The 17,488-nt window shown below is 48.7% G+C and overlaps 1 protein-coding gene across 12 annotated transcripts in view; it reads left to right on the forward strand.

Moving 5' to 3' along the window:
- The first annotated feature begins 1,863 nt into the window (after nucleotides 1–1,863).
- TRERF1 (transcriptional regulating factor 1) overlaps nucleotides 1,864–17,488 on the forward strand; it is a 241,152-nt gene continuing 225,527 nt past the window's right edge. For 5 of the 12 annotated variants that reach the window (XM_017878227.1, XM_017878235.1, XM_017878238.1 and 2 more), the window contains exons 1-2: nucleotides 1,965–2,418; nucleotides 2,830–2,914. The gene's annotated coding sequence lies outside the window, so the exon portion shown is untranslated. Of the gene's footprint in view, nucleotides 2,419–2,499; nucleotides 2,574–2,752; nucleotides 2,915–17,488 lie in introns of those variants that run through there. The other 7 variants (XM_017878225.1, XM_017878229.1, XM_017878236.1 and 4 more) reach the window with 7 other exon arrangements.

The following is a 17,488-nucleotide window of genomic DNA, read 5'->3' on the forward strand; positions in this document are numbered from 1 at the left end:
TTGGAAGATGACCGAGGACTGAGGAAAGAGGGCGGGGGACGTCGAGCATCTGAAGCCTTTCCCAGTCGCCGCCAACACTGTGCGCTGTCCCTCGGCTTTGCTTATGTGGAAGGGCTCCATAAAGGGCTGGGCACGCGCCAAACGCTCATTAAGCGAAATAGCCCAGGTCCCCTCCTCTTTCAGGGACTCTCTGGTCCACGTGCCCCAGAATTGGTAGGGTAGGCGGGAGGACTTTCCACTGTGAAGATGGAGAACGGTTACCCCTCAAAAAACACAAAAACCTCGGGTGCTTTTGGCAGCAGTCTCCTCCGCCCATGACCTCATGCTTTAAGCTCCCATATAGCCTCCCTCCGCCCAATCCACACCCAGCGCCCGGGTGGGGGTGGGGTGGGGGACACTGGCGAAGGTCTGCGTAGCGGGAGGTCATTCTTCATGCGCGAGATTTTGGGGGAAGGGGCGCAACGATTTCCCCCATGGAAAAAAATGGATGGTGTAACTTTCTGTAGTGCAAAAAATACTGTCTTGCCCTCGAGACAGATGCCTCGAACCCGGCTCGAGATGGTCTGTTTAGTTGAACTACCTTTGGTTCACGTTTCCTCTGACCAGGAAAGCAGCTTGGAAATGCAGGGATATCAGGTCAGGTTCCCTGGCACCTGGGCCGACCACTGCCACGCCTTCGCGGGACCTGGGGGCAGTCCTGATGTTACCCTCCGCCCCCGCCCGCACCGCCGAGGTTTGAACCTTTGGCTCGCCTTTCAGCCCGCGCCCTGCCCCCTGCTCGCAGCTGCTCCCGGTTTGGGTGCAGCGGTTTCCCCCGCAGAGGAGGAGGAGGAGACAGAGCGACGGAGCGACTCCGGGCTCGGGTTTCCGCACCAATGCTGAGCAGCCCCGGGCGGCCCCCGGCGGCCTTCCCTCCTCCCCGGCACCACGTTCCACAGTCATGGCGCGCGAGGAGGGGCGAGCGCGCGCGGCGGCGGCGGCGTCGGCGGCACCCGCGCCCCCTCTCCTCCCCTCCGCCGCCCGGCCCCTCTCCTAGGCAACCTCCCTCCCCGGCCTGCTGCGCCCGCCGCGGCGATGGAGACCCCTCCCCAGAGAGCTGCTCTTCCAGCGCGGTCTACTGCACCCCTTCCCCGCCCCCATCGGGGCGGAGGGATGGAGACGCGCGCTTCGCGAACCTCCAGCCCCTTCTCCGGAGCCCCAGCCCTCTCCCAGCCCCACCGAGGCCAGGGTGCGGTGGGGGTAGGCGCGGACCGTCTCCTCGCAGCCCGCCTCGACCTCGGCATCTTTGCAGACCCTTAGAAAAATAAACAACCCCCCTCCCAAACCCCAGTCGTTAGCTTGCAAAGCGCGTTACAATAACCGGGACGGCTACGCAGGAAGCAATCCTGCACTGGTCTGGGTTTAAGGCGGCAGCTTCCCGGCCACGCTGCCTTCTCCCCGGCCTCGATTTTCCGGCCACGCCGGAAAGTCCGCTGCACCTCGGGGCTGACAGGTCCCGCTCGCGCAGGGCCGCAACCGGGCCCGTGTTCCCCGTCCCATCCTCGTCCAGAGACTCGCCAGCCTACAAAAGGTGCAACCTCACGCACACGCAAAGCGCACAAATAAAGTCAGCAGCGCACCGCCGTGAAGGCTGCGAACAATGCGCCGGGCGGCCCGCGCCCGCCGGAGCGCTGCGCCCAGGGGGAAAGGGGACGCGGGCGGGGGCCGCGGCGGAGGACCAGCCGGCCGCGGCGCTGGACAGACCTTACTTCCTGCTTCCCCGCCCGGCGGCCAGACCCAGCTCTGCGGAGGGATATCTCTCCCACTCCTTCGGTCCCCTCCCTTCCCCCGCCCTCCCCCCTTTTTGCTCCTGCTCCCCCCCACCCCGCCTTTCTCCTTTTGCAAGAAAATAATTTGACAGTCGATTTGCTGACAGAGGAGGAATTTGCATCCTGGATTTAAAAAAAAAAAAAAAGGCCGAGAGGAGCTTGGGAACGGTTGCTAGGGGTGGGTAATGGGTGAAGAAAGGGGGGTACTGGGGAGCGGATAAGGAGGGTTAAGGGAGGGGGCGAGGATGGGGAGCAATGCAAAGGTAAGGCCAGGTTACAGCGGCTCGGCCCCGAGTGGGCTGCGGCCGGGGGAGGGGCGAGAGATACATATGTATTTCTGTCTCCCCAGCACACCCCCTTCCCTCTAAGCGATGGCTGAGAGGCGGTGCATGCAGATGGGGAGTAAGTTTCCTGAAGGGGAGGGTGGATGCACGCGCGCAACCCGGCGCTGCAAATTTCCACCGGGGAGGGAGAACGGCTGGATGCGGAGAGTTTGGAGTTGCTTGCGGCGGAGGGCAGGAAGGGGAACAGGGCTGGGAAAGGGGGCTGGCGGGCGCTATATCTGGGAGTAAGTTTCCAGCATCAGGAGAGCCTGCACGCTTGCTCACTAGTAAGTTTCTGGCCGGGGAGGGCGCAAGGGGAGGAGGAGAGGGAGGGGTGCATGTATATAGAAGGGGGGAGGGGGGAGCAGATTTCCTGCGGGGAGGCTGAATGCATATGGAGAGTAGATTTCCTGAAGGGAGGGTGGAGGCGTAGACGGACCGAGTAAGTTTCTTGCTGGGGTGGTGGAGGAGGTGGTGGGTTGGTGCTTTGGAAACCCAAAGCTTCCTACCCCGGGTGGGGGAGCACACTCTTGCGGTGGGGCGAGGGGCCAGGTTCCCTGCCGGGGAGAGGGGCTTGCATCTGGGGAGTATGTTTCCTGGCGGAGCGATATTTGTTTACAGGCTGAAGGCAGTACTGTAAGTGAGTAGCGCTGAGAGAAGGCGGCTGACATAAATTAATATTGAAATTACTCCATCAGCTCTGCTCGCCCCCCATCTCACCCCCCAAGCGGAGACTGGTCTTCTCGTCGGATTGCCCATGCACTTGTTGCAGAAACAGCCAAGGTAGGCTAGAAGCTTATTAAGTTTCATTTTTTTAAAAATTAGTTTGGGGATGCTCCTCGAGAAGACGGGGGTGGGGCGGAGTGGGGAGGGAAGAGTGGGGAGACAGAGAAGGAGAAGTCTCCCCCCCTTTACTTTCACTATGCAAGCAGGGCCTTCTCCCTTCTTTCCTCTACCCTCTCTGGGCTGCACAGCATCCCAGCAAAGGGGGAGGGATGAGATGGGCGCTATAACTGGCAACCCTGGCTTAAAGGTAGTGATGGTGGGCTTGCATTTGAGGTTGTGATGTTATAAAGGCTTCATTCTCCAGCTCAGAAACCGCAGGACTCTGCCTTTTGGGGTTTTTGACATGATGCATATGTGTATGTATACGCGCCTGCGGGCTCTGTGGGGGCTGGGTACTCCCCAGAAGTTAGTGTGGCCACCCAGATGGGAGCAGTGTGTAAGGGGGTAAACCTGTTCCTTCACTCCCCAACTTCAGTTTGGGAGACTGGGAAGTTACTGCCGGTGGTCTTAAGAAACAGATATTAAAAACCAAACCAAACCACTCATTCACCGACGGAGGCCGAGAGCACCTGGCAGGCAGCCTCTGGCCAGCACTGGACTGGAGCATGTGCGCCTGCCATCCTTAGCTTACAAGAAAACGCTTTCTGGTTCCTCCGTATGCCTTCTACCGGCCTGTTAGAGCCAGCTTTGTGGAAACTCTTCCCCAGACTAGAGGCAGCTTTGGCAGCTGCCCGTGCTGAAGGGGGTGTCTTCAAGTCAGCGTGGCCTGGGCTGTCTTGTGAAGTGCGTGGAAGTCGTGCTTAGGAATGACTGCCCGGGAGTGGCTAAAGAGTTCATTAAAAAATGTCTCCCGAAAACCGGTCCAGGTGCACTTTTCAGCAGGTCACGGAGGAGAGCTTTAAGAAGGGGAGTTTTAAGTTGTCCCAGTTAGCACCCACCTTCTGCATCACTGACCCTTTTAAGAAAGGAGTTTGGCTATAGGAAGTGTGGTGTTGATGCTCACTGACTGGAGAGGATAACAGCAGGAGTCCTCAGCGCTTAACTAGTTAACCATCAGCCTTTGCCTCTCCTTGCCTCTGTTTTCTTGGTCCTCAGCCTACTGGTGTCTGCAGAAGAGTTGTAGGTCTTGGCTGTCAGCTACCTTGATGATGCTGGGAGTTTTAACTTTGCTAGGATAATTTTAGCATCTGAGGTCCAACCCAGAGACGTTTAGTAGGGTTAGGGAGTAGCCACTAGGCAGTGGGGTTAACTAAGGTTGGTTAAGCTTTCTGCAATTCTGTAGACAGGCTCTGTTCTAGCAGGGTCGAGAAAAATGGGTTTTTAAAAACTCACTACACATTGCTGATGGAGAGTGCTTTTTTTCTTTCCTAACTGTAGTCAGATTTCCAGATTGAGGGTTGATACTTGGCAGTTTGAGAGTTGAGTTAGTTGGGAATTAAATATTATTGCTGCTTATCAAATGTTCCTAACTAGGCATTAGTTAAACAAATTAGCTATTATTTTTACCTGATGAAAATCTGAGTCTGGTTGTTGTATTTGCTGGGAGGGTAAACAAAATCTTTATGTATGTTCATTCCAGGGTGGAATTATTTACATGCCTAGCCTCAGAGCCAAGAGCAGTCATTCAGGTTTTTTTCCTTATATTTATGAGATTTATTTTATTGTCTTGCTTTGGCCATTAGTCAAGTCACAGTAGGTTTTTTTTTTTTTCTCTTCTACAGAGAATGTTCTTGTGGTAATAAAGGTTTGAAGGCCCATGAATCATAATTCATTCTTTTTAAAATATTGTGGTGATTGTCAGGATCTGATTTATAGGAATTGATACCCAGAGTGACACACCTCTCTGGGCTCCGCCCTTTTAGGCATGTCCGTTTTCGCCAAAGGATTGTTTAGAAGCCAGCTTGACATCCCAAAAAGAGCGTTTCCCTTCTGCTGTATGAGAAGATTAATTTTGCAGGTTCCATAGTAAACATGGGTCTTTTCACAGCTTGGTAAGCAGGCTTCCACATAGCAGGCATGTGTTATTATCACATAGCATTTATGTGAGCTTGCTGTGAAAACAGTTGTTCTATGAACTGTGTGGAAAGTACTCAGTTTTGCCTCCTTTAACCGGCTTGGGCCTGTGGTTTTTGTTGAGTTAGGAACTTAAAGTATAAAAGAGGAGATAGACTACAGTGTTTTTTGCTGCTTATATAATAACATGTGTGGTCACAAAAAAATAAAGCTTGTTTATAATTTTCTTTTTCTCCTCCTTTAATGGGTGGGTTGGTCATAATAACCGAAAGCGGGTTTTTTTGTTTGTTTTTTGTTTTTTGGCAAATGTAAGGATTCTCCTTGAAGTTGATTAGCCAGGAAGTGTTAAAATTGTCGTGTGTTCAATAGTTGGCTCAAGTTTACAGTATTTGTAAAGTGACAAAGAACTTAAACGTGGTTTGCTGCTCAAGACTGGGGAAACATCACTGGAAAGAAAGGTGGGGAAAGTACCAATTTCTAGCCATTTCTGGGCTTTGGATTTTTTATCTTAAAAGTGCGTGGTTTGATCCGTGAGTTCCCTTCCGGCTCTGAAATTCTGTGTCTTGTAAGCGAGGTCTCCAGAGGTCTTGACAGTCTCTTCCTGAGCCAACGGCCAATTGCTTCATGGACTTGGGTGAGCTGACTAACTTCTGTTTTTGTCTTTTCATGGAGAAAGTGGATTTGATCCTTGGTATTCCAGAAAGGACTCTTGAGTGGCCTGGTAATCTTGACCATCAAACATAAGGAAATAGTTATGAATAAAGTATTTTTGACAATGCCAGTCAAAAAAAAAACAATGCCAGTGTCTTGTACAAAAAAAAATCCCAATTCTGTGCACTAACAGAGAGTAGAGCATGTATATATCCTTGGCACCAAAAATAATTTCTGTTCATCTTAGAAGTGTCTTCTCCAGCCAGCTGGTTAACTTGTCTAAGGTCAAGTCTAAGGTTAACTGAGTTCTTACTCCCAGGCAGCAGGAGGAGGTAGCTTTGGGGATAAGCGGGAGACCAGAAAGCCCAGTGTGCCTTTGCCTGCTTTCTGTGGGTAATTGGGATTTGGCTGAATATTTGTGATAAGGTTCATAATAATGATATAGTATCATTTTTTATCACCAGGATTCTCTGTATTTCACTGTGGGCATTTTTGGGAGAAGCTCTTGATGTTTTTATTGATTTTGGACATTGACATGGAAAGTAAGGATTTAGGGCTGGGCGTGGTGGCTCATGCCTGTAATCCCAGCACTTTGGGAGGCCGAGGCAGGCGGATCACCTGGCCAACATGGTGAAACCCTGTCTGTACAAAAATGCAAAAATTAGCCGGGCATGATGGTGGGTATCTGTAATCCCAGCCACTTGGGAGACTGAGGCATGAGAAGCGCTTGAACGTGGGAGGCAGAGGTTGCAGTGAGCCGAGATCACGCCATTGCACTCCAGCCTGGGTGACAGAGTGAGACTCTGTCTCAAAAAAACAAAAACAAACAACAAAAAAAGAAAAGTAAGGATCTAGGCAAGTGGCTCATACCCAGGTGGTATAAGTGGGTGCTCGTGGTCCTACTCTAAAGGCAGTTGAATTCAGCTTATTTTATTTCTGACCTCATAAAACTGTGTGGCTGAGGGAGGAGGGAGGATTAAAATCATCTGGGATCTTGTGGATTAACGGTATTTCTGAATTTGCATGTTGGAGGGAAACCAATAAAATAAAGGAGAACTAACATATAGTTGATTTCTTTTGTGGAGAGAGGAGGACAAGAACAACTGGATTCTAGTTACTGGCGTGTGTTGCCACAAGGGTGCTGTGGGCATTTTTAGGGAATAGTATAGTCTCAGTAACATGAGTTTGACCTCAGGGCTCTCTTAATAAATCTTTTCTTCTGGGCTAAAGAAAGCACACAACAAAAAGCCTCTGTGGTATTTTCTAAGAATTTTAAATTCTCAGAGTAGCTGCTTGTAGTAATTTGGTTTACTGAAGAAACAGATGATTCTTGGTTTTTCGTTATGGAAGACAATGAGTTGGCATGGGGTAGCATATGCTGAGCTGTTGGGGTGTTGGTTTAGCAACATAAACATTTCTTTTTAAATGTTTGATAGAGCAGGAAGGGGACAAAGAACCCATGTGCCTAAATAACAGTGATAACTCTGGGCTCAAAGAACGAGGGTTTTATTCATTCATTCGTTTGTTTGTTTGTTTGAGACAGCGTCTCACTCTCACTCAGGCTGGAGTGCAGTGCCTCAATCTCAGCTCACTGCAACCTCTGCCTCTCGGGTCCAAGTGAACCTCCTGCCTCAGCCTCCCAGGTAGCTGGGATTACAGGCGTGCACCACCATGCCCAGCTATTTTTTATTTTATTTTAGTAGAGACAGGGTTTCACCATGTTGGCCAGGCTGTCTTGAACTCCTAGCCTCAAGTGATCCACCCACCTTGGCCTCCCAAAGTGCTGGGATGACAGGCGTGAGGCACCACATGTGGCCATGGAACAAGGTGTTTTTAATGCCATAAGCAGCCCTGGTTTCTTTCATACATGCGGCAGCTTCTTATTGAGGACTTACTATTTACCAGGCACTGTGTTAAAGCTCCAGAAATATACTGATAATTAAAAGAGACATAATCATCTCCTTCTACCCATACCCCTACCCTTACCACCTCACTTACAGTCCAGAGGCAGCCATATAACGAAATACAGCTTGCCAGTTGTGATCAGTGCTCTGATGAAACCACTGGTCCAGTGACTTGGATGGATTTCATTAGAGTAGCCTGGAAAGGCCTCTCTGAGGTTTGGGGGTGGGGGGAGACAGCACATGAAGCAGAGGAGAGCCTGTGCAGAAGGACTTTGGTTTTGAGGAGAACTCAAAGAGGCACAGGTGGTCAAGGATGAAGGAGAGAGGGTGGCATGAGATGATTGTGCGGGACTCTCTGGGCTTTGAAAAGGTTTACATTTCATTTGAAGTGTAGTGGGAAGCCACCGAAAGTTTGGAGTGGGGTTGGGCACGGTGGCTCACACCTGTAATCCTAGCACTTTGGGAGGCCGAGGGGGGCAGATAGCCTGAGGTCAGGAGTTCCAGACCAGCCTGGCCAACATGGTGAAACCCTGTCTTTACTAAAAATACAAAAATTAGACTGTGTGGTGGCGGGCGCCTGTGATCCCAGCTACTTGGGAGGCTGAGGCAGGAGAATCACTTGAGCCCAGGAGGCAGAGGTTGCAGTGAGTGGAGATCACGCCACTGCACTCCAGCCTGGGTGACAGAACGAGACTTCATCTCAAAAACAACAACAACAAAAAACCAAACAAACAAAAGAAAGTTTACAGTAGGAAGCAACAGCCCCTAACTCATGTTAAAGAAGATTGCATTGGTGGAGAAGAAAGCAGAGAAAGGCAGAGCACAGTAAAGAGGCAGGTGGAGCACAGTAAAGAGGCAGGTTGAGGAGGAGGTGAAGGAGGTGCATGGAGAGGAGTGGGTGGGTGTGAGATGCTCATTAGGAGTAGAATGGGCAGGGCTGTTGTGGGGTGGGGAGAAGTATCAAGAACTCCGAGGTTTCTGACTTGTGCAGCTGAGTAGATGGTGCTGCTGTTCGCTGATACGAAGAAAGATTGGGAGAAGGAGGTGGGCAGAATCAAGATATTTTTGTTGGGGCACCACTAAGTTTGAGGTGCCTAATAGACTCAAAGTGGAGATGTTAAGTAGGGTAATCTGATCTACCACCTAGCCCGAGATAAAAATGTGGGAGCCATCAGCATGGAGAGAGCGTTTAAATGCAGGAGAGTGGACAGAATGCACTAAGGAGCCCGTAGAGAGAGAAGGACAGGCAGTGTGAAGGGGGTGTGTGCTGTGTGTGCGTGCGTGTGTGTGTGTGTGTGTGTGTGTAGTGTTTCATGAGGCTGACAAGGCCAGAAAATACACCATTCGGATTGGTTTTCAGTTGGTTTTTTTTTTTTTTTTTTTTTTTTTTTTGAGATGGAGTCTTACTCTGTTTTGTCCAGGGCGGAGTGGCAATGGTGCAAATCTCAGCCTTCACTGTGCAACCTCCTGCCTCCCGGTTTCAAGTTAAGCTTCTCTTGCCTCAGCCTCCTGAGTAGCTGGGACTACAGGCATGCGTCACCACGCCTGGCTGGTTTTTATATTTTTAGTAGAGATGGTGTTTCACCATGTTGGCCAGGCTAGTCTCAAACTCCTGACCTCAGGTGATCCACCCGCCTTGGCCTCCCCAAGTGCTGGATTACAAGCGTGAGCCACTGCACCAGGCTCTGGATTTGGCACAATGGAATCTGTCTGTGACTTGTGAAGAACAGTTTCAGTGGAGTGAAGGATTGGCTAGGACCACGATTGGAGAGGGTTGGGACGGGATCATGAGTGAGGAGCTGCGGACAGCATGTGTAGTCAACTCTTTGGCAAAATTTGATGAAAGGCGAGGAGCAGAGAAATGGAGTGGGAGCTGGAAGGATGTGCACAAGGGAAAGAGGTTTTTTGGAAGGGTTGGTAATTTGTGTGCTGATGGGAAAGATCAGTGGAGTGGGAGTGATTGATCAAGAGAAACGAGTTGGGTCAGTTGAGCAAAAAGCCCGTGAGAAGGTCTGAGGGGAAGATCTGGCCTTTGTAAGGGGGTGGGGATACTTCAGGGACTTGCTCCATCATGACAGGGGAGAAAAACTGATAAGGGGGCAGATGCTAAGGAGTGGGCAGGCAGGGGACTGTGTGGAGGGCCGAGATGTTCTGCCTCCCCAGGCAGAGGCTGCCCTGTCCCTGGGAAGGAGTTTGGGCTTAGGACTTAACACCAGCCAGAGACTCAAGGGTTAAGACTGCATCAGAAATGGTACTGCATTTTTCTGAACATTTGACTGCGTTACTGAGCAGCACAGAGGAAAGAGTGAATTCTTTAGCTTGGAGAAAAGAGTCTTCAGTTAAAATAATTAGGGCCTCACATTAAATTTCTTTGAAAACTATGATTAGAAAAAAGACTTCTGTGATTTTCAGCCCTGTTCAGAGTTGGTGGGTACTGTCATAGGTTTTGAGCAAGAAGCTCAAAAGAAAAAAAAAAAAAGGCAAAGGCTGCCTCTTATTTAGGTTGTCTTTTACAAAAAATATCCCATGGACTGCCAACCTCGGTGGCTCCCAGCTGTGGGGTGGTCTGCAAGGGAGGTGGGTGAAAGAGTAGAGAGTCAGATCTGGATTGAGATCCAGCTCTACACCAAGGCTCTGAATGAGTTGACCTCTGAGCCTCTCTGTATCTGTAAAAAGAGGATTGGTACCATCTTCACCTTTCCTCTTCAAGTTGTGAGGGGGAATCAGATCAGGTATGGAAAGTGCGATGTCAACGGTAAGAGGCATAGAACACAGGCAGCAGCAAGGCGGCTTGATCTTCAGCCAGGTCTCCTTTTCAGATAGAAAATCTGACAGCTAGCGAAACATTTCCCTTGTCCACTCCCACTGTTGTTCCCTACATGTAACTGCCTTCTATTTGGGGTTTTCAAGTTCTCTGTGATCCCTTTAGCGAAACTGCTCTTCTTGTCGGAAGGCTGGCCTCAGAAATGCTGGCCGTGCAGTGCCAGTCTATATAGGTTCAAATTCTGATTCCATATTCAGAATCTGGGACCTGCTTACCCAAAGGGCCAAATAAACTTGGTTTGCTCTGCAAAGAATCATGTGAACTGGGTGCAGGGGAACCTTGAACCTACTCCCAAGAAACCCAACTGAGGTTCTGCAGTCTTGGCCGTCTTCATTTGCATTCAGTGTTTGTTTTGCAAATAAGGATTGTGCTATAAAGCTGAATCTACCTAAAAGCAGTCATTAGCCCTTGGTCTTACTGTGTATGCTGGAAAGTCAATTCTCATTTTAAAAAGATATACAGTGCTTTTCACTAATCGGGCTTCTGGCCTCTGCCTAAGAAGGTGAAGTTTTATTTATTTATTTAAAAATTATCTTTATTATGAAAAAACTTTAAACATACACAAAAGCAGAAGGACTAGTATAATGAACTCCCTTCTACTCATCACCTAGATTTAGCAATTATTGAGATTTTGCTACACCCGTGGATAATGGGGCTTCTTCCTGTATTTGTATAATAAATATGTGTTGTTGATTTTGAAAAGCAGTAGAACTGATACCAATTTAGTTTCATAGAGAGAAGGAAGAAATCAACGAAAAATCAGAGAGAGAGGAAATGGAGGCCATCACTGAAATAACTCGCATTTTATAGTTCTAAAGCCTCTTTGACATGTCTTATTCGTGTCCTGCAACAACCAGAGAAGGTAGATATCCTCATTTTGCAGCTGAGGAAACTGAGGCTCGAGAAGTAAAATTGAAAAGTAAAAATAAATGATCAACTAAGAGTCACCTGTTCAGCCAGCATCCCAAGCCCTGATTTAACGCCACAATTTGAATGGTGTCCAAATTTTGTGCACTCTGAAATAGATAATGCTATACAGTATTAAGTAGAAGAATGTGGTACAAAATATATGTAAAAGATTGTGGAAACCAGGAAGATCATCTGGGTGTTTTGGGGTTACAACTCCAATGAGCTTTTGGAAATACTCAGATGATTTAAACATGTTTTTGGCATGACATTTTTGAAAACTTAAATTGTCTGCCTCCATTATTCTGGAGCACAAAGCTTTAAGGCTGCCTTATAATGAGGGCCAAGACTTGACTTTAACACATGGGGCAGCTATTTGCCATCAGTCTCCTACTGTCAGCTCTGTCCCTTCTGTGGGGCCCCTCACCAGAGGGATCTGGGTGGTCTAGTGGTCATTTCTAGATGGTGTGGCCTCTAGCCCCTGGGCTCTGACTTTGGAGATAACAGGGCCCTGGACAGCTTGCTCCCTCAGAAAGAATCCTTCCTGAGGGCCCCAGGGGTCTTTGTCATTATGGAGGCTGCTCCTAGGGCCTCTCTTAGTCTTTGGGAAACTGCCCCCAATCTAACTCCTTTGAAAGTTTTTTTTCTTAAAGGAAAAGAGAAAAAGCTGGAGTTGATGCCCAAAGAGTTTTAATAGGAGTGTCGTTTGAGTTCCCTCTGTTGTCATTACAATAGGAGATACCAAGCTCCCTTAAATTCAACTGAAGGACACAGTAATGAGGCTGATTCTGAAGTATTGGGGCTTGAGTTCGCTTTTCTTTGTTAATTGGGTGAATACATGCGAGTTGAGGGGTTTTCAGGGGGAGCCACAGTAGGTAAGGACATTTAGGGGCCTCTTTCCTTTTGAAGAGTCTGAGCTTCTTTAGAAGGCAGTATGGAATTCAAACCTCGCAAACTCTCATTCCTTAAGTCTTTCTTGATGGCTCTGTGTGCCTGGGCCTGGCCAGGGCAGTGGGTGGGCTAGAAGGGGCCATTCCTGGGCTCCTGCTGCCCTTGGTTTATAAGGCTGCTGCTGTCATGCTTACGGTGGGACGTGTCTTTCACCTCTCCGGACTGGGAGCTTGGGGAAGGCAGAACTGGGTCATCACTCATTTCTGTACCCCCCAGCCTCTAGCACAGAGCCTGATACTAGTTAGCGCTGTAAAAACGCTTACTTAACAGTCAGCTGGGTTTTGGTTTTGTGTGTGTGTGTGTGTGTGTGTGTGTGTGTGTGTGTGTGTGTGTGTGTTTTAAACCTCTGGTTTTCTCCCCATTGCTTCTTGATGGAAGGAGAAATCCAGGCTTCTCTGCTACCAGGCCCAGTCCTTGCAGCCACTGAAGAAGACCAGACCTGAGAAATATTTTCTTCCTCCTTGCCTTGCCTTGGCCTTGCAGCCTTTAGCTGGGGTGGTTTAACTGAGCTCTCGAATGCAAATGCCGTCCCATCCCCCATTCCTTTTAATAAGTGACATTTTGTTAAATCAGTTATTCAAGGCCTTATCTATATTTCTGTCTGTGCTGGCTTAGTCAAAATAGGAAAGAGACTGAATATTAGATTTCTTCACCCACCCCCTCCTCCTTCCCCTTTGAGCAACTCTACGTAAGATTTCTGATAGAGGCGGGGTGATGTGTCCTTGAAGAAGTAAATGCTGTGTGCAGAAAAAAATGTAGAGGGCTTTGACTTGTAGCAAATGCTGTTTTCAGCAGCTGTGATTTTCCATTTTCTTTTCTTTCTGTTTTGATTAGTGGAACTCATTGTGCTCCAGGGTTGGGATTGCGTTGGGGGAGGGTGCAGAGGGAACAGCATTTACTGGGAGAGCTCGAGTTGGGGAGGGGAAAGGAGAGAAGGGATTTATTGAAAATATATGTCTACTTCTGCTATGATAAAGCGGCAGGCATGTAAAAATGCAACCGGGAAATCATTATTGTGGTAATGTAGGCAGAGCTCGGCTTTCTCATTAACAGAGCTTAGCCCACGTGGAGGAGGGGGCAGCCAGGCTACTTTGAGAGTTGGGGTATTCAATAATAGCAGAAACTCAGGGGATTGTCTCCATCCCCCCTTCTCACCCCCTCCAGCTGCCTTCTCCTTTCTTTCTCCAATCAGTTCGTAACCTTTTAAAAGCTGCTTGTTGGATTTTGTGGTCTTCTTCCTCACCCCTGCCACCCCAAAATGCTGTAAGAACTGTTTAATTTTTAAAGTCAGAGTGAATTAAAATACGTTTTCTCTTGGGAATTCGAGGAGAATTTTGGCAACATATTGTGAGTCAGAGATTGGATGTCTTTTGCCTCCCAGAGCACACCAAAAAGAGCCTATTTAGGGGCTCAGGAATTTGCATAGGCCGCGGGGTATCAGAATTAGGGCTCCAGATCACTTTAGTAGTAGTAACTGCTGTATATAGAAAGCTTACTATGTGCCTGGCCTTGTGTGGATATTTTAGTCATTTCATTCTCCTACAGTTGCAAGAAGCAGATGTGATACCCACTTTACACTTGAGGAAACTGAGGCTCGGGGGTTTTCAGCAACTTGTTTAAGGACAGGTGCTGTGTGGCAGAGCTGGTATCCAAAGTCAGGACCCTCTCCAAAGACTGGCTCCTGATCCTCAGACTATGCTGCCTTTAGAAATTGCCTAGTCACTGTATGCTTGCTATGTACAGACCTCTAGACTCTAAGAACCTCAGCAAAATATCTAGAGCTGCCAGTGAGGCCTGCCGTTGACAGCTACGGGTAGAGGGCCCAGGATCTTTAAGAGAATCTTTCCTGAGTTCCTGGAGTGAGCTGTTATTCTAAGAAAGGTCAAGGGTCTCATAGCCTTGTTAGAAGAGATGAGTGCCCTGCCCCCATCCCCTGCCAGGCCACGGTGGGTGGCTTTGCTGACAACTTGTTCATCAAGCATTTATTGAGTGCCTGCCGTATATCAGGATTGTCCCAATGGCTGGAGATGCCAGGACAAATAAGAGGAGCTCAGAGTCTAGCGAAGGACGGTCATGTTAACATGGAAATATGACACACAGTGATGCCTACCAGAAAAAAGGCAGAATTTCTGAAGAAGTTCACAGGACATACTGTCTGGAGCAGCTAGGCTTATCCCTCTGTCTTTGTTTGGGCTGCTATAACAAAAATATAATAGACTGAATGGCTCAGACAACAAACTTTTATTTCTAACAGTTCAGAAGGCCAGGAGGTCTAAGAATAAGGCAGGGGCAGATTTGGTCTTAGATGGTCATCTTCTCACCGGGTCCTCACATGGCGGAATGGGCCAGGGCGCCCTCAGAGTCCCTTTGTTTGTTTGTTTTGGAGTCTTGGTTGTTTATTTATTTATTTATTTATGAGATGGAGTATTGCTCTGTCGCCCAGGCTGGAGTGCAGTGGTGTGATCTCAGCTCACTGCAACCTCTGCCTCCCAGGCTCAAGTGATTCTCCTGCCTCAGCCTCCCGAGTAGCTGGGACTACAGGCCCCCTCCCCACCCAATCCACGCCCAGCTAATTTTTGTATTTTTAGTAGAGACGGGGTTTTGTCATGTTGGCCAGGCTGGTTTCAAACTCCTGACCTCAGGTGATCCGCCCCACGTCTCTGCCTCCCAAAGTGCTAGGATTACAGGCGTGAGCCACCACGCCCAGCCAACTTCCAGGTTCTTAAGGGTATACCATGTCTTATTTATTGTGTCCTCAGCACCCATCCTGGGGCCTGGCACGTACTGTCTCACAGACAGTTGCCAGATGATGAGACTGGAGAGGTGAGCAGGGATTGGGCAGGGAGAACCCGATGTCATGTTAGGGAGTGTAGTCCTGACCCTGCAGGCAGTAGGGGAGTCACTGAAGGTTTTGGAGTTAGGAAGTATGTGTTGGGGAACGGGGTCCAGTCTGGAGGGGTTGAGTCTGCAGGCCAGGAGACCACTTAGGAAAGCGTTGGAAACACAGAGGCAAGTGGCAGTGATGCTGAAGGAGAAGCATTGCCATCTTTCTACGGCACGGCCTGCCATTTCTCTCTCCATCTTGCCTGCTCTTTTTCAGTTTCTAAGAGGCACTTTCACTTCTGTGTCTGTCCCCTTATCTTCCTTGAGGCCCCTGGCCATGTACTCTGTGACACTCCCTTTCCACTCTCCACTCTGTTGGTGGGCTGCTCTCCTTCCCCTCTCCTCCCATCCTGTGCTTACCTGTGTGATTCCCTTCAGGGCAGGCCGTATGCTGTGTCCTCCCCATATCTAAACCCTCTGATCTAATCTGCACAGAAGCACAGAACACAGAGCCTGGGGTCTCAGCCTTCTGTCCTCCTCAATTCATATCTGCTCCTTCTATGAGGACACTTTTAGGGGCTTAAATTTAAAAGCTTGGAAAGAGTTTTAAAAAGGCAAGTAGCTGAGATGAATCTAGCCTTAACCAGGATGGCAGAATTTGGAAAAGCATACGGGGTTATTTTCTTTCTTTCTTTCTCTTTCTCTCTTTCTTTCTTTTCTTTCTGACACAGTCTTGCTCTCTTGCCCAGGCTGGAGTGCAGTGGTGTAATCTCAGCTCACTACAACCTCCACGTCCCAGATTCAAGCAATTCTCCTGCCTCAGCCTCCCAAGAAGCTGGTACTACAGGTGTATACCACCGCACCTGGCTAATTTTTGTATTTTTAGTAGAGGTGGGGTTTTGCCATATTGCCCAGGCTGGTCTCGAACTCCTGACCTCAGGTGGTCCGCCTGCCTCGGCCTCCCAAAGTGCTGGGATTACAGGTGTGAGCCACCGCACCTGGCCAGGGGATTGTTTTCTTTAGGAAGGTGAGGCAATGTGCTCTGGCCATGGCGACCTCACCTTGTATATGTTGGGGGACAGGATACATTTTAAAAAGTAACAGCTGCAGCTGCTCACCTGCTTACAGTGACTCACTCTTGTAATCCCAGCACTTTGGGAGGCCGAGGTGGGCAGATCCCTTGAGGTCAGGAGTTTGAGACCAGCCTGGCCAACATGGTGAAACCCCATCTCTACTAAAAATACAAAAATTATCCAGGTGTGGTGGTGGGCACCTGTAATCCCAACTGCTCGGGAGACTGGGGCAGGAGGATCGCTTGAATCTGGGAGGTGAAAGTTGCAGTGAGCCGAGATCATGCCATTACACTTGAACCTGGGTGACAGAGTAAGACTCCGTCTCAAAAATAAATAAACAAACAAACAAACAAATAAATAACAGCTGCCTAGTGCAGATGCACACCATCATTTTAGGTCTGTTACCCCATTTAACCCTCAGAGCAACTGCATGAGGAAGGCATTCTTCTCCTTATTATACAGGTAGGGAAATGGAGGCACAAAGAGATGCAGAAGCTCTTTCAAGGTTGTATGGCTAGTAAATTGCAGGGCAGGGATTCAGACTCAGGAACTCAGACCTGGGTGACTGTAAAACCAGATTCTTTTCCCACTTGCTTATCCTACCTCCCATTTCGCCTTACCAGACAGCATGGCCTGAGTTTCCTTCAAAAATATGACTATGATAATATGGTGGAAGGAACCCCACGCCAACCCTCTGGGGCTATTCGCGGATAGCAGTCTAACTCTTGGAGCCTCATTTTCCTTGTCCTCTCAGTACCTTTGTTTTACTGACTGAAAAGGTTTATTTTGAGAGTAAAATGAGATTTAAAAAAATGCAAAAGTGCTTTGAGAACTGTGAAGCCATATTCTTTACTCTTCTGCATAATCATTTTCTGAGGGGGTGAAACTGTGAGGGTGGGATCTCAATGTCGTCCCTGGGCTTTGGGCACGATGGGTGAGTGGTTCACACACGTTAGCTTCCAGAAGTGTTTGGGGCTGAATGTGCTCTCGGGTCTGCCCCAAATTGTTCCACATGATTTGGGGGAACCGTTGGTGGCTGGGCTGCAAGTGGGAGAACCTCCAGCCAGAGCTGGAGTGCCCTTGTGTGTCCTTAGGAGGATCACTTCACCTTCCTGAACTGTTTCCTGAGGTGGTCACATCTACTTGGTTATCAGGAAGATTAACTAGCAGAATGTGTGTAAAAATCCACACCTGCTAAGCAAGATGGTGATGACATATTTGTGGAACGGAAGTCATGGGCTCTGTAGTCTCTGGATCAGGCTCATCAGCCTTCCCCGGTCAGAATGTTCTGCCTCACATTTACACCATAGTCTCCTGCTTCTAAGGCCTGGAGCAGACATAATTGAAAGCTTTGTTAGCGTTAAGACTTTTTCACTGAAATTGTATAAATGGTAAGTGAAAGTAGTTCATATATATATATATATAT

Source organism: Rhinopithecus bieti, unplaced genomic scaffold (genome assembly GCF_001698545.2).
Source record: "Rhinopithecus bieti isolate Rb0 unplaced genomic scaffold, ASM169854v2 scaffold_9981, whole genome shotgun sequence".
NCBI lineage: Eukaryota > Metazoa > Chordata > Mammalia > Primates > Cercopithecidae > Rhinopithecus > Rhinopithecus bieti.